General features: G+C 35.2%; 1 pseudogene across 1 annotated transcript in view; it reads left to right on the top strand.

Annotated features, from left to right (window-relative positions):
• Positions 1 to 15,914, top strand: part of LOC143240866 (protein O-mannosyl-transferase Tmtc3-like) — a 144,303-nt pseudogene that overhangs the window by 116,621 nt on the left and 11,768 nt on the right. Inside the window, exons 11-18 of the transcript XR_013022009.1 lie at positions 1,568 to 1,651; positions 4,287 to 4,424; positions 5,236 to 5,329; positions 6,286 to 6,420; positions 8,856 to 8,938; positions 12,184 to 12,256; positions 15,021 to 15,107; positions 15,738 to 15,814. The product of XR_013022009.1 is annotated as a protein O-mannosyl-transferase Tmtc3-like (transcript). The remainder of the gene's footprint in view (positions 1 to 1,567; positions 1,652 to 4,286; positions 4,425 to 5,235; positions 5,330 to 6,285; positions 6,421 to 8,855; positions 8,939 to 12,183; positions 12,257 to 15,020; positions 15,108 to 15,737; positions 15,815 to 15,914) is intronic.

Genomic DNA, 15,914 nt, shown 5'->3' with positions numbered 1-15,914 from the left:
AGTGATCGAGTGTTTGGCCAAAAACTCACGAGTTCTGAGGGCCCAATTTCGCAGCAACGCGGTGCATCTTCAATTTTTCGGTTAAAATCTCGTAACAAGATCCAACTGATATCCCACACTCTTCAGCAAGCTCCCTGACAGTCAGACATCGACTGCCCGCACCAGGGTGTTGATTTTGTCGATGTGTAGGTTGTCAGTTGACGTGGAAGGACGTCCAGGACGCTCATCATCTTCAATGGACTGTTGACCATCCTTAAAACGTTCATGCCACTTGAAACATGCCGTACGCTTCATAGCAACATCACCGTAAGCCGTGTTAAGCATAGCAAAAGTTTCAGTCGCAGATTTTCCAAGTTTAACACAAAATTTCACAGCAAGTCGTTGCTCCTTCAGGTCATTCGTTCTGAAATCCGCCAAACGAAAAAATCGCACTTCACTTAATACCGCGTAGCTAATACACAAATGAAGATATCTGCAATCGGGAAATGGCGTCGTAATAAGCTTATCTGTGCAAACCCAGCGACACCAAGCGGATTCTCCTGGAACTAACTGGAGCCGCGCAATTCAAACAGTCCGCGTATTTTTTGAACAGACCTCGTATAACGTTAGTTACCATATTAAGTAATCCTTTATCCATCGATGAGCATTTAAAAATGCCAGCAAACATGAAAAAAAATTGGGACGTTACAAACCTGCAAATAGCGATCATAAAGAAATTAAAACTGGGAATGTTGTAGACATTATTTACTTCAACTACAAATCATTATTTTGACTCCATTAAATGTAATTCTAGGTAACAGCGTGAAACCACAAATAGGAGATAATAGTTTGATTACATAACGTCTACAATAATTTTGTTTGTGTAATTTTTTTATGATTCCTATTTGAAAGTTTCTAACGCTCCAATTTTTATATCTATCTTATAACATAGAAGATACACAGAATCGAAGAAATTAGGAACACTACCTTTCGACAGGTCTGTTTATTCAAAGCGCTAGAATTTTTGTGACTTGTTTCAAAATACGTGACCACATCTTTCATATCACCATGTACACTTTGACTTAAACTTGACGTTACCTTGTTATTCTTATAAAGAATATTCACGTATATGGATACAGTCATATTTGTATCGTAAATTATGCAACAAAATTATTAAAAGGTCCCTAAAGAGAAACTAATAAGATAAAAATCGGTTACGTTACTTTTTATCATTTTTTTTCTGCAAATACGAGACACACACAGTAAAATAATTGTAAAACATATCATGGCATATGATATTTAGATTAACAGTGCAGAGGGAAGCAAGTCTAGAAAAATGATGAAAGAAAAAAATTCAATCATTGAACCCTGTCATGTAATGTTTCTTCATATATGTACGTAGAAGACGTACGTAAATGGAAAATATACACAAAAAAATCGATTTTTTGGTATGGCATTGTAATTGTTGGAAGTACATTAAAACAGTCGAATGTAGAAAAGAAAATAAAAACATTCATTATAGCACATCGCGTATTTGATGATTACCTGGTAAAAGTCGTGAAATTGATTTTCTTCCCACGTGCTGCAGGCGTGTAAGAGGATTGGCTGTGGTGGGTCTCGTTCTCCTGGTGGCAGTCCATGGAATGAAGACAGCTGTAAGAAACAGAGACTGGTAAGTTACGCATAACGTTTAAAAACAGCCCTAAAAACATATCTGTGTTTTATTTCCGTTACCCATACGCACTGGGTACCTTGGATAAATAGTTTTTGTCGTTGGTTATTACCAAATTAGATTGCATCTTCGTAGAATTGGCGAATGTGGCAAATTGCACGAGTGTAAAGTGAATGTTAATATTCAAACTGGTTATTTGACTTTTCACATTCTTTTTTTATAAAATCTCTGTATTCCTCCGCGGAATAAAATCTGTAATTTTCCGCGGACATAGAGTTGCGACTGCAAACATCTTGTTCGTAAATTAAGTACTTTTTATTGACTGTAACAACAATATAAAAGTATAAATAAATTCACGTCTTCCCATTTTATTTATTTGTGTTTTTTTTAAAGTTAAAAGGAAATTAATGGCAAATTCACTGAAAGCCATCTCACTTTTTTTTCCAGTGAGATGATTACCGAGTAAAATTATCGAACTGTTAAATCTATATAATTATTATTTCATATATACATTCTTTGATGACTGAAGAGACGCCATATTTGTGCAGTTTGAACAATATGCGTCATAATAATTTAGTTTGAAAATCAAACCGTTTTTGAGCTGATGTTTGTTTGATGGTTGTTTTTTTTTTTTGGGGGGGGTTGTTGTTTCAGAATTTATAATTTGTGCTCGAGCTACAAAATGAACAATCTTTAAATAATCGTTCTTAATTTTCAGCTGATAGTTCAGAGTGAAGAAATCTAATGAAAAGCACCCACCGTCAACTCTTGGGGTACTAAATCTTATTAAACAATGTCATATGACCATCACTTCTGTACAACATTTACGGTCCCATAGTGCAGAGCGCGTTTTTATAGAAACGAGGTGCGAAACAAAAACCCTCGGATTGAAAGTCTGGATACGTCAACAGCTAGGTTTATCCAGATTCGATATATTTTTGGGGTGGGCTGGGGTTCATTACTGTGTCGTAATTTCGAGATTAAACATAAAGAGAATCTAGATAAAAAGCTGGTGTTGGTAAGTGTTTATCTAATGACTTTTTGTCTCGTTTATTTGTTTTAAGCGTAAACCCACACGTGTGTCTCCCACGAGGATCGAACAGCGAATTTTAGACATTTCATTTGACTTAACTCTTCAGTATTAATGTTCTCCTTAAATGTGTGTGTGTATGTGTGTATGTATTAATTATGGAAATTAAAACTTATTTTTCACGTGAACTTTGAACTCTAGTCAAATAAACAAAGGAAACTAAAATACAAAAAAACAACTTTGTCGTTACTGGATACATACTGAAACAAAATATCGAAAATGAAAATTCAAGTATGGTGTTCGAGGATTGGAGGGGCAGATTTAACAGGTTTATCACTCAATCTTTCTCTAAGTTTCTACGTTTTCGATATTTTTCCGTTTCCAATTCGTGCATCGTATTAAAACGTGTAAGTTCGAACTCTTACGGGTTTGATATGAGATTTGATTCTTTGTTTGTTTCGAAAAGTTACTCAAAGCTACATAAAGGTTATCTGCGCCAACGCTTTTCTTAATTTTGAACTGATAGCTTCGAGGGAAGACAGCTAGTCAACAACATTCGTCACCAGCTGTTGGACTCTTATGACCAAAGGGTGGGATTTTAAAGTTGCTCTTATAACACTCTCACGATTTCAAAGTATATAGGAAATTTTCTGCGGAAAAAAAATGCGAACAATGAATCCTTAGATTCACAATCAGGGATACCGATCAAAGGGACGCCCGATATACCCAAATAACAAATATACACACAAAGGTAATAGTTTTGCTCGGTGGTCCCCCCCTTCTTTATGGTCTGGCTTGACCAGGTGATTAATGCACTTGACTCGTAATCTGAGGGTCATGGGTTCAAATCCCCATCACACCAAACATGCTCGCCCTTTGAGGGCGTTATAATGTGCGGTCAATCCCACTATTCGGTGGTAGAAGAGTAGTTCAAGAGTTGACGGTGAGTGGTGATGAATAGCTGCCTTTCATCTAGTCTTACACTGCTAAATTATGAACGGCTAGCGCAGATAGCCCTCGTGTAGCTTTGCGTGAATTTCAAAAAACAAACCTTTCTAGTTTAGGCTTAGCTTGTTTATACATATTGTAATTTATTTATTATTTTTAGATAAAAAAAACATCCCTAAATGTCTTGGGTATTAACGAGTATATAAAATTAAGAACTATACATTTTGTATATTTTTTTCCTGTTACTACAGTGTAAAGAACCGACCAAAAGATTTAGTGGAATAATTCATGTTTTTTCGTAAAATCGGAAGCGGATTTCAAAAATATTTAATGGGATTAACTATAGTATTGATGGTGTCTACATGTGCTGTTTTTTAATTAATGATTAGACGGTTCTATTACCATGCAAGAAATGCCTGAACCAACGAGCAGTTCGGTTCATGTGTAGTTTATAAAAATTATTGAGAAGCTGATGGATCATATGACCTTCATTAGTGATAATAGGGTTAAAAATCAGTGTAGTCTTTCAATGACGACATGCCGTTTTTTTTTAAGACTCGTATGAACTTTTGTGTTGTTCCATGTAAAGAGCAAATGCACAAGCTATTAAAGCTTTCAGATTTCGAATTCGTGATATAAACATTTAATTACAACCAGGGAATCTGAAGAGACTCTATTTTCATCCGGCCTAAGAGTTAACCAGCAAAATGCCAAACTCTATAACAACTTGGGTAAAGCCTTAGAAGAACAAACTCAGTACGAGGAGGCCTTACGATACTTTCAACAAGCTATTAGGTAAGATTATGAATTTGATAACACTGACTTTTAAAAATGAGTAAGAATTTATATATTTGAGACGAATTATTTTTAATGAATGTACTTAACATTTATATATATTTTACGTTAATAAACTGTCAATATTTCTGTGTTGTATAATTTGTGTTTTTTGAGAAATATTAACTGGTATAATATTTCTCAATCATAATTAGAGAGAATTTAAACTTTATAAAAGTTGCTTTGGTTTTAATACTGATTTTTTTTCCTTAATTCAGCTACGTTTCAAAAATAATAATCATTTGTTTTTTTATTTCATGTAAGGATTTTTGTACAATTCAAGATGAAAGAAAAGTACTACTTAGATCAAATTTTCCACAAATAGAATATGTTTGGGCCATTATTGCCATAGCGACGAATAAATAATATTGAAAAGAAAAATATATCAAAGTGCAGACATAAACAAATATTATCCGTAAATGACACGTAATACGGCTTGTTAACCAGTTATATACTAGCGGTTTGTTTTCAATGGGTTTTAGAATGATCGACAACTCTGTCACGTCGCGATTGGTCTAGAGAAATCTATAGCCGATAGTTGTCAGCATTTTAAGCATAACTTATAACCCAGTTCCAATAAAAATGTTTCACTTGTGATGGATAAAAATGGATATCATTTTTCGAATCAGTATAAAGGAATTACTCCAGACTAATGTAACAAAATTTTAAGACAATAAAACCATCACAGGTCTGTGCTATCGATATTTTACTGTGCCTGAAGACACTTTTGCAAAAGTTCCATTTCTGATAGTTCTTTTTTTTTTTAACTAAGAATTCAACCTGATGACGTGAGAGGCTACCTGAACTCAGGACGAGTGTTTACCCAATTGAAACAATATCAAGACGCCGAGATGGTCTATCTCAAGGTGCGTTTTTTCTCATTCGTGTTAAACACCGTAATATTCTACCAACGATTTAAAATAACTCGTTACTGTAAAGAAAGGCTCAAAACTTCTATTTTCATTGACTCTTCGTTCTAAGTGACTTTGGAAATTTTTTAAAGGTTGTATAAATCCTTCTTGAGATATTCGAGCAAGATTAACTTTGGTAAATATCACACCAGAATAAAAACTAAATAACTTAGCCATCTGAAGATTTATTAATGGTGAAATTATATTCCAATTACGTTTTTATTTGCACCATGAAAGCGTTTACTCTTATCTTTGCTTTACATTCACTCCAACTCAAGATATGAGGTTTGTTCTTCGACACAAGTCATTAAGCTACCCATTTATTTGTTCTTCAGACAACGAAATTCTATGGTTTCGTCATTGGGTATATCTTTTGGTCGGTTACTTTAATATTTTTTTTTGCATGACTAATTCGGATTATTTTTTGTTTTGTTTTGTTTCAATGTTATCTTTAAACCTATACAGCCCTTTGGCTGTTTTCATTGTATATGTACATATTTTAATTTAAAAAAATAGCTTAAAATTAAATCCCGTACTGTTTGATAACTTGTACAAACTGAACCCAATGTAAATTCTTACTTTACAAGTTAAAAGGATATTATAAGATAATATGCAGAAACCTGACAATGAATTGCATTTTTTATCTACTAGGTTAATGTTTTTCTTAGTAAGTTTACGGTGCGCGATTTTAGCATACATTTTAATACTAATTTCAATCCATCATCTTTTTAAAATCGTAATAAAATATTTTTAAATTAGAAAGGCTTTCGTGTGTTTTTTCCCCCAAAGTTCAACTTTGTCGTAAAGATTAGCGGCATTTTAGGAGAACAACGGCGCTGCCGCTCTTCTTTTTTTTTTTTTTTTTTTGATGTATATTTGAAAGATACAATACTGACATTTTCCTTTCACAGGCCAAGTCTCTCCTTTCTCGAGCAAGCTGGGGGAAGACATCGGAAGCCCGAGTTACGCAGACTCATCTGCAACTTTTCCTCAATCTAGCATCTCTCATTTCTCGTAATCACACCAGACTTGAGGAGGCTGATGCGGTAAGAGACTTTACCACGAAACGTAGACAGTCATAGATGGCTAAGACAACCCTTCTTTAATAGCGAACTAAGAGAAAGACAAAAAGAATATGGATTAATTTACCACGAAACATGTGGACAAACAGGCAGATGGCTAGTACAATCCATCTTTAATAGCGATCTAATAGAAAGACAAACAAGAAGATGGATTAATTTACCACTAAACATGTAGACAAACAGAGATGGCTAAGATGATCCCTCGTTCAATAGGGATGTAATATCATAAAATAAATTATGAACATTTGGTAAACAGAAACATCTGTGTCCGTCGTAAGATTTTAAACGTGATAAGTGTTATACAAGACTGTTATACTCTACTAACAAATTATGTACGTTTCTGCGTAGCAATAAAAACACATTTTCAACTACTATATATTAATAAACAGGTTCCTTCCTGTTCGACTTGAAAATTTAATTTTATGTGTATACGTACGTATGTCACTTAAATTCATCTTTATATAACCCTTGGTAATAGTAATTTCCGCGTGTTCGAATCCCCGTCACACCAAACATGCTCGCCCTTTCAGCCGTGGAGGCGTTATAATATGACGGTCAATCCCACTATTCGTTGGCAAAAGAGTAGTCCAACAGTTGGCGGTAGGTGGCGATGACTAGCTGCCTTTCCTCTAGTCTTACACTGTTAAATTACGGACGCCTAACGCAGATAGCCCTTATGTAGTTTTGCGCGAAATTCAAAACAAACAGACAAATTCGGTTTCTTCATTACATTACGATTTTCTAATCGACTGATGCTACTGAGAGAATTTTGAATTGATTTTCAAGTTAGGTCACTTGGACATGTTTTATTTTCTCTCTACTTAAGTGAACGTAACCCTTTCGCTGATAAGTAGAAAAAACTCCTGTCGTCACTTCATGATATTACTAGCTACGATTTTTTCAAAGTAAAGTTTTGCAATAACGATATAACTATTACTACTATTTTGCTCAGGAAAAAATAAAATGATGTCTAGATTTTTAATCATAGGACCTGATCTGTTTTTAATTTCCCTTGAAACTACACGAGGACTATTTCAGCTATCCGTACTCTAAGTTAACAGTGTAATACTATAGGGAATACAGCTAGTTGTCAACGCCAAATGTTAGGTTATTCTTTTACAAGTGGATAGTGGGACTGATCGTGACATTATAACGCACCCACAGCTAAACCCTTGACGGTAATTCAAACCCACGACCCACAGGTTACTATAAGCCTAAACGTTAAAACAAAGGATGATTTACATAAGGCGAAGTGGCATAGGGCGGTGAACTTTTTATTTGTCCAAAAACAAACAAAATGGATTCATGAAAATAAATCATTTGACATGAACTGTGAAATGAAAGTAAAGTGGCTGGTGAGAGCCAAACGTTGGGCTGCAACGAACTTCGTATACTGAAATAAAGCTTCACTCGTTGTATATTAGTGAGATATCAATGTTAGTTTCTCAATACACCAAGTTATACAATTGTCACTCTACAAGTTTTTTTTTTCTTCACGTTTTTTGAATACACTAAGTCGTACAATTGATACCCTACAAGTTTTTCTCACGTTTTTTGAATACACTAAGTCGTACAATTGTTACTCTAAAAGATTTTTTTCACGTTTCTGAATACATCAAGCTGTACAAATGTTAGTCTACCAGTTTTTTGTTTGTTTTTTACGTTTCAGAATACATCAAGCTGCACAAATGTTAGTCTACCAGTTTTTGTTTTTTTTTTACGTTTCAGAATACATCAAGCTGCACAAATGTTAGTCTACCAGTTTTTTGTTTTTTTTACGTTTCAGAATACATCAAGCTGCACGAATGTTAGTCTACCAGTTTTTTGTTTTTTTTACGTTTCAGAATACATCAAGCTGCACGAATGTTAGTCTACCAGTTTTTTGTTTTTTTTTTGCGTTTCAGAATACATCAAGCTGTACAAATGTTAGTCTACCAGTTTTTTTGTTTTTTTTTACGTTTCAGAATACATCAAGCTGCACGAATGTTAGTCTACCAGTTTTTTGTTTTTTTTTTACGTTTCAGAATACATCAAGCTGCACGAATGTTAGTCTACCAGTTTTTTGTTTTTTTTTACGTTTCAGAATACATCAAGCTGCACGAATATTAGTCTACCAGTTTTTTTGTTGTTTTTTTACGTTTCAGAATACATCAAGCTGCACGAATGTTAGTCTACCAGTTTTTTTTTTTTTTTTACGTTTCAGAATACATCAAGCTGCACAAATGTTAGTCTACCAGTTTTTGTTTTTTTTTTTTTACGTTTCAGAATACATCAAGCTGCACGAATGTTAGTCTACCAGTTTTTTTTTTCACGTTTCAGAATACACCAAGTTATACAAATGTTACCCTACAAGTTTTTGTTGTTGTTTTTTTTTACTGGATAGAATTTTTATTTTTCAGCTCTACCAAGAAGTTATAAAGCTGAGGTCTGACTATACGGGGGCGTATCTGAATAGAGGAGATTTTTTGATGAAGATCAATAGGTAATCTTTATAAATTTCCAAACGTATTTACACGTTCGGTGTTGTTGTTGTTGTTGTATAATTTCATACCTTTACCTCTGGCGGCAGTGATGAAAATGTGTGTTCGGTCGTATATATCCGTATGTTTGTCTTAGTAATTAGATATACCTAGTTCATATAATGATTAGAGATACGTATGTAGTCGTATTCGCTTTTTTGCTTACATTTGATGTGATAGAAATAAAGAATGAGTCCTTTTAATGAAGTGTGTCAGCGTATAACGTTTACAGTAGGATAAGATACCATTAGGGATATATATATTTATATGTATTAAAACTATGATTTTTAAAAGCCAAAACAAAACATATTAAACAAAATAGGCTACATTTAAAAAAAAAAAAAAAGATCCTGGGGTACAAGTTGCTACAACTTGGGATCATAAAATATATCGTTGATTTTAGAAGTGACTGCAGAGGTGAGACCCAGTCTATCTAACCAACCGAGTTTTTAGTCAGTAGAACATATTATTACAATAAAGTAGATATTAGAGAAGCCACTACCATCATCCTTATTTTGTATTGAATGGTTAATATTTAACAAATTTCGTTTCCTAAAATATGTTTTATCTACTGCTCCATTATGTCATATTAATTCAGTCATTTATTACACTTACACTTAAACTGCTTTTAAAACTGATTATTCAACCGCGAACACCCCTGATGCATCCTTTCAAGGCCTTTTTTTGTTCTAAATAAACCATTTTTCAAAAGGTATATAATTCCCTCTAACTCCTAACACTGTAAACACAAAATCCAGTTGATAACACAAGTAAGTTTTAAAATGGTTTATATGAGCTAAGAACACGACGTAATAAAGATACCGTTATAAGGTGCTATATAATCAATTAATATAATGTTGTTATAGCACAAATATCACACTAGTTTTCGATTGCCATAACTTTTCTAATCTTCCTAACAATCTTGTGAGCGAATATAATTTGTAAGAACAGCATTATTATGAAGCTTGCATAACAACAAGAAAGCGAATTTCAATATTAGAATAAATTAATTACTGCTGCTAAGTAATATGGACCAAACTCCTGTATCTAGGCCTAAAATATGACAGGCTTGTTACAGTGAAGTGTAAATCGTGTAATAGGTACAGTCTCTTGGGAAACCGAACTGTAACTTGTATTTTACGAATTCGTAGATGCTTCCTTATTCAAATTAGTAAAACCATTTGGATTAATAAACATTCTACGTCTTACGGACTGACTGGTTGTGTTGGAAGGAGCGAGATGCCAGCTTACAACTCAATGATAAATCTCGTCTTACTCGCTTGTCAACTTGAAGAAGTGATGTGCGTTACCAATTCCCTGCGGATCGGCTTGCGATAGAAAGCCCGACACTGGAACTCGACTGAGAGTGATAAACGAAATCGTTAACGTTAGAAATTATATAAATCCCGCATACAGAAAACGTCAAAAATTCGTATGATGTAACTTTAATGAATACAGCAGGAAGCTTTGGAACAAGCGCATTTAAGTGAAATATTGCTTCGAGAAAAAAGTGTTTATTTCTCTCAGCATAACGAAGAGCCTATAAACAGGATTACATCATTATAAATAGCTAATGTAAACGGTACTGCTCTCCGCTTTTAGTGAATAGTCTATAGAACTAAGCCTAATGAGGTAATAATATAGGACTATTTCTGCAGTGTTAAAATAGTATGACATCATTTTCAAAGATGCTCCATTGAGTGGTCAAACAGAAGACCGAGGTGTAAAATAATGTAATAATCTCTACCCACACACGTGCATAGCTTTTAATTAGGAAACGTACGTACAGTAATCACGTGATAGTTTATTAAAAGAAGAAACCGAGAAATAAGTACAAGCATGAAACAATAATGTTATTCATGTAACCAGCAGAAAGCGCACCTACAGGGAGCGTAAAGCGAAACCGGAGATGTGAAATTTGCAAATGAACGATGTTTACGTTATGTTGTCACCATAACTTTGGTAGTCAGATTTTGAAAACTATCCAGAAACCCTAAATGTGTGGGTGGACCGATCTCTTATTTTCCATTTTTAGGTACACCAACCAGTCAAGCAGTGGGAGTGCATGATGTGACAGTTTTATGAACGTAAAAGTCTATTTGATATCAAAGTATGCACGATGCCACAGTATTGTGAATGTCAAAGTATGCACGATGTCACAGTATTGTGAATGTCAAAGTACACATGATGCCACAGTATTGTGAATGTCAAAGTATGCACGATGCCGCAGTGTTGTGAATGTCAAAGTATGCACGATGCCGCAGTATTGTGAATGTCAAAGTATGCACGATGCCGCAGTATTGTGAATGTCAAAGCATGCACGATGGCGCAGTATTGTGAATGTCAAAGTATGCACGATGCCGCAGTATTGTGAATGTCAAAGTATGCACGATGCCACAGTATTGTGAATGTCAAAGTATGCACGATGCCGCAGTATTGTGAATGTCAAAGTATGCACGGTGCCGCAGTATTGTGAATGTCAAAGTATGCACGGTGCCGCAGTGTTGTGAATGTCAAAGTATGCACGGTGCCGCAGTGTTGTGAATGTCAAAGTATGCACGGTGCCGCAGTATTGTGAATGTCAAAGTATGCACGATGCCGCAGTATTGTGAATGTCAAAGTATGCACGATGCCGCAGTATTGTGAATGTCAAAGTAGGGACGATGCCGCAGTATTGTGAATGTCAAAGTATGCACGATGCCGCAGTGTTGTGAATGTCAAAGTATGCACGATGCCGCAGTGTTGTGAATGTCAAAGTATGCACGATGCCGCAGTATTGTGAATGTCAAAGTATGCACGGTGCCGCAGTATTGTGAATGTCAAAGTATGCACGATGCCGCAGTATTGTGAATGTCAAAGTATGCACGAGTGTGAATGTCAAAGTATGCGATGCCGCAGTGTTGTGAATGTCAAAGTATGCACGATGCCGCAGTGTTGTGAATGTCAAAGTATGCACGATGCGCAGTGTTGTGAATGTCAAAGGCTATTTGATGTCACAGTTTGTCGTTCTCTTTTCAACAAATAGTTCAACCTAATTTCAACGCTTTTATGGTTCTTACGCTGTGACACATGTACGCGTCGTGTTTTTTTGTCGTATATGCCTTTTTTTAACTTCCAACCTGCATCAGGTTTATAAATTTTTCTGGTGTTTTAAGATGTCATTGAGGAAGTGAAATGCGTATTAACTGTTGTTGTTTTTTTATTCCAGAACGAAGGAAGCAGAAGCTGTGTACGAACAGGCTCTTCAGTTCGACACCCACAATCCTGACCTTTATTATAATGTGAGTCCTGCTTAATCTAACCGGGAAAGGCTTATGTACATTAAACAACTAAACGAGTATTGAGACCACCATCAAAACTGAGTAGTGTTAGGTCATATGAAAACTAATTCAGTTTTATTTCAGGTCGAAATTAAGATATCGTGTACTTAAGTGTGATACCGATAGGTGGCTTGTTTGTCTGTTTTGAATTTCACACAAAGCTACACGAGGGCTATCTGCCCTAGCCGTCCCTAATTTAGCAGTGTAAGACTAGAGGGAAAGACAGCTAGTCATCACTACCCGTCGCCAAATCTTGGGCTACTCTTTTACCAAAGAATAGTGGGATTGGCCATCACATTATAACGCTCCCACGGCTGAAAGGGCAAGCATGTTCGGTATGACGAGGATTTGAACCTGTGACCCTCAGATTACGAGTCGAGCGCTTTAACCACCTGCCCATGCTGGGCCAAAGAGAAACGGACGCTAATGGTGTCTTAATTAATATATTTAAGAACCGTTATATAAATGTGTGTAAACAAGTCCTCTGTGACCTGAAATAACAACACAGTACGTTGTCATGATTATCAAAAACATTTGCTAAGTAAGATTTACCTGTTTAGAATTTTCTCGGACAACTATGAAGAGGAACATCCGTAAAAAGCCGTACCTTATTTTAGATCAAAGGGAAGAAAGTTAATCCACAACACCTGCCGCCAACTCTTAGGCTATCTTCTCTGACCGTATAGTGGGATTTCAGTATTATCTTTAAAGCGTATCCTTGCGGGAAAGGGCTGGGAACCATAAAACCTCAGATTCACATTCTATCTCACTACCTTAATTCCTTAGCGCGATAGCGTTAAGTCTAAGAACTTACAACGTTAAAACGCAGGGTTCGATTCCCTGAGGTGGCCACCTGAAATAAATCAAACAACTCGCTATCTTGTGAAATATATAACCTACTGTAATTTTAGTTAAAATGTGTCATTTCAACCCTCTTTATATTTTATATATCCAGTTATTTACATCTGATCAATTTATTGGTTAGTTAAAAAAGTTTATTTCATAGTATCTGTAAATCTTAGCTTTGTCTCGATTCACGCGTATCCAGTCATTCACCTGCTTTGAATTCATATACATTTAGATTAATTGTTTCTTTTCTATTGCAATCTAGATAATTTGGATCTACCGACTGTCACGATAATTTATAAATATATATTTAAAATGAATTTTCTTTTTGGGTAGTTATCCCTATTGTACGATGTTACAACAACAACGACCAAATAGTCTTGCAAGTTCACTTTCAACTTCATTTTTACCTCATTTTTATTTTTATTTTATTAGTGTGAATGTCAACCATTAGGTGTCGTGGGGTGTATGATTAATTGATTAAGAACAGAGAAGTGAAAAAACGTGAAACTTTCTTCATAATATTTATGACAAGCAAACTTTTTGTAGAATGTCAAGATGAAAAACTGCACAAGTGCGAAACTAAAAAGTTTAAGATTTCTAAAACATTTTAAAGGAAAAATCTCTTATTTATGCCTAGTAAATTTTTAATTCATTTGTTTATTCTTATCGTAAAACAAAGACTAAGTCTAAAACATAATGTCCACAGCGAACAGTTTTACAGATTTGCGCTTTTATAACCTACTATTTTAAAATCCCATTTATGTTGGTTCAAAATATTTCAGAATTATGTGCATTGAATTTTAAACACCAGAGTTCCGAACAACAAAATTATTGTTTACTTCCATTTGCTAATAACTTCGAGAGATTAAAAGTTCAAGGGGATTCATGTCATTCAAACAGAACGATTATTTTTATTTTTTTATCGTTCAGATAAATTTCATGAATATTTCTAGTTTGTTATCTTATATTCATTTGATTTTTTTTGCTCGTTCTTGCAAATTCTACTAAAGGAAAAACATTGTTTGTTTATTTATAGGCAAAGCACAAAGCTACACAATGCGCTGCTCACCAAGGCTACCGAAACTCGCTTTCTAGCGTTGTAAGTCCGCAGAAATACCGTTGTGCAACTGGGTAGAGGGCTAAGTAAACTCACTTTATTATGTAAGTGATACCAAAAAGCCAAATTCCACAGGTTAAAGTCCATATTACAGTTTTCAGTTCTCTAAATTGTTGTTTGAAAATTTTGGTCATCTGGTGACCGGGTGGGCGTGGCAGATTGGTTAGCATACTGGGTTGTATATTTTCTCACACTTTTAGTGCGTTATAACAGTGACAGTAAATCCTGGTATTCATTCGTTTCCAAGCCGAAAAATAAGAAAAGCCCTTGTGGCAGTGGGTGGTGCTGCCCAGCCGTATCTTCTCTAGTCAGTAATATAAAATTAGGGACGGCTAAATCCTGGGGAAGAGTGAGGTGGCCTTAGACCTGACTTTAGCAAAGTTAAGCGAAAGATAAGGTAAGGCCTGGCATGGCCAGGTGGTTAAGGTACTCGACTCGCAATCTGAGGGTCGCGGGTTCGAATCCCCGTCGTACCAAATATGCTCGCCCTTTCACCCGTGAGGGCGTTTTAGTGTGACGGTCAATCCTACTATTCGTTGGTAAAAGAGTATCCCAACAGTTGGCGGCAGGTGGTGATAACTAGTTGCCTTCTTTCTAGTCTTACACTGCTAAATTAGGGACGGCTAGCGCAGATAGCCCTCTTGTAGCTTTGCGCGAAATTCAAAAAATAAACCAACAAAACAAACAAGATAAGGTGCTATTCAGGTTGAAAAATTCAATACCAGTTTCTCATATGCCACTTACTTTGTTTTTTCTCAGCTCGGTGTTTTGTTGATGGATCAGCGAAAGAGTCAAAAAGCTTTGGCAATGTTTAACAGAGCATTGGACGTCGATCCAGATCACGAAGTGAGTATTGTGTGAAGGTTTTGATTGGACGGAAGGCTCTAAAACACTTAGGCCTTAAGTTGTTCGCCAAATCCATCCTCATGCTCGTGTAACTTTATCGTTTCTGCCACACAATGTAAGAAAGCTAAACATTTGCTAGAGACGATAAAAAGTCAAGAAACAGCCAACTGTTATTTTATTTTTTGCGGTGCATTTAATCATAATATTAATTTTGTTTTACCGGTTTCGCCGTATTAAAATATTAGGTGGAGCGCGCACGCACACTACAAGTCAAAATCAGTGAACTTACCTTAAAATTACACTGTAAAGTAGACCAATTTTTATTTATTTCAGTTAGATTTACTAAATTATAAATCTTTCAGGAATTGATATATAGATGTTTGAGGTGTTTGGATATATTGTTCAAAACTAACGAGTTACTATTCTGTAAATAATGGATTGCCTTAGGTGCTACAAAAATAACCAATGATAAAGGAAAGATGAGTGTTTAAAGCAGTTAGAAAAACCTAACGATCGCTATGATACGAGTGCATATACATTAAGTAACTTTGAAGATATGAAAGCTACAAATAGTATTCAACTCTTAGTTGCTGTTTTTTCTTCATGCTGTCGTTTATTTCCCATTAATAGAAATCGTTAGTAAGTTCCGCCATTTTGATTCAAGAGTCAGATATGGCCCTCCATCACAAACAGCTAGCAAGTGAGAGGTAAGAAAAAACAAAAAAAAAACTTTTTTCTCTCATTTTAATGTAGAAATCACGGGTTTAATGAAACTGTTGCTGAAATTTGATTGTTCTATTCTTTTCA

The sequence above is a fragment of the Tachypleus tridentatus genome, chromosome 13, assembly GCF_004210375.1.
Source record: "Tachypleus tridentatus isolate NWPU-2018 chromosome 13, ASM421037v1, whole genome shotgun sequence".
Taxonomy (NCBI): Eukaryota; Metazoa; Arthropoda; class Merostomata; order Xiphosura; family Limulidae; genus Tachypleus; species Tachypleus tridentatus.
Note: the sequence above shows the minus strand (reverse complement) of the source record. Positions and strands in the feature narration are given on the sequence as shown.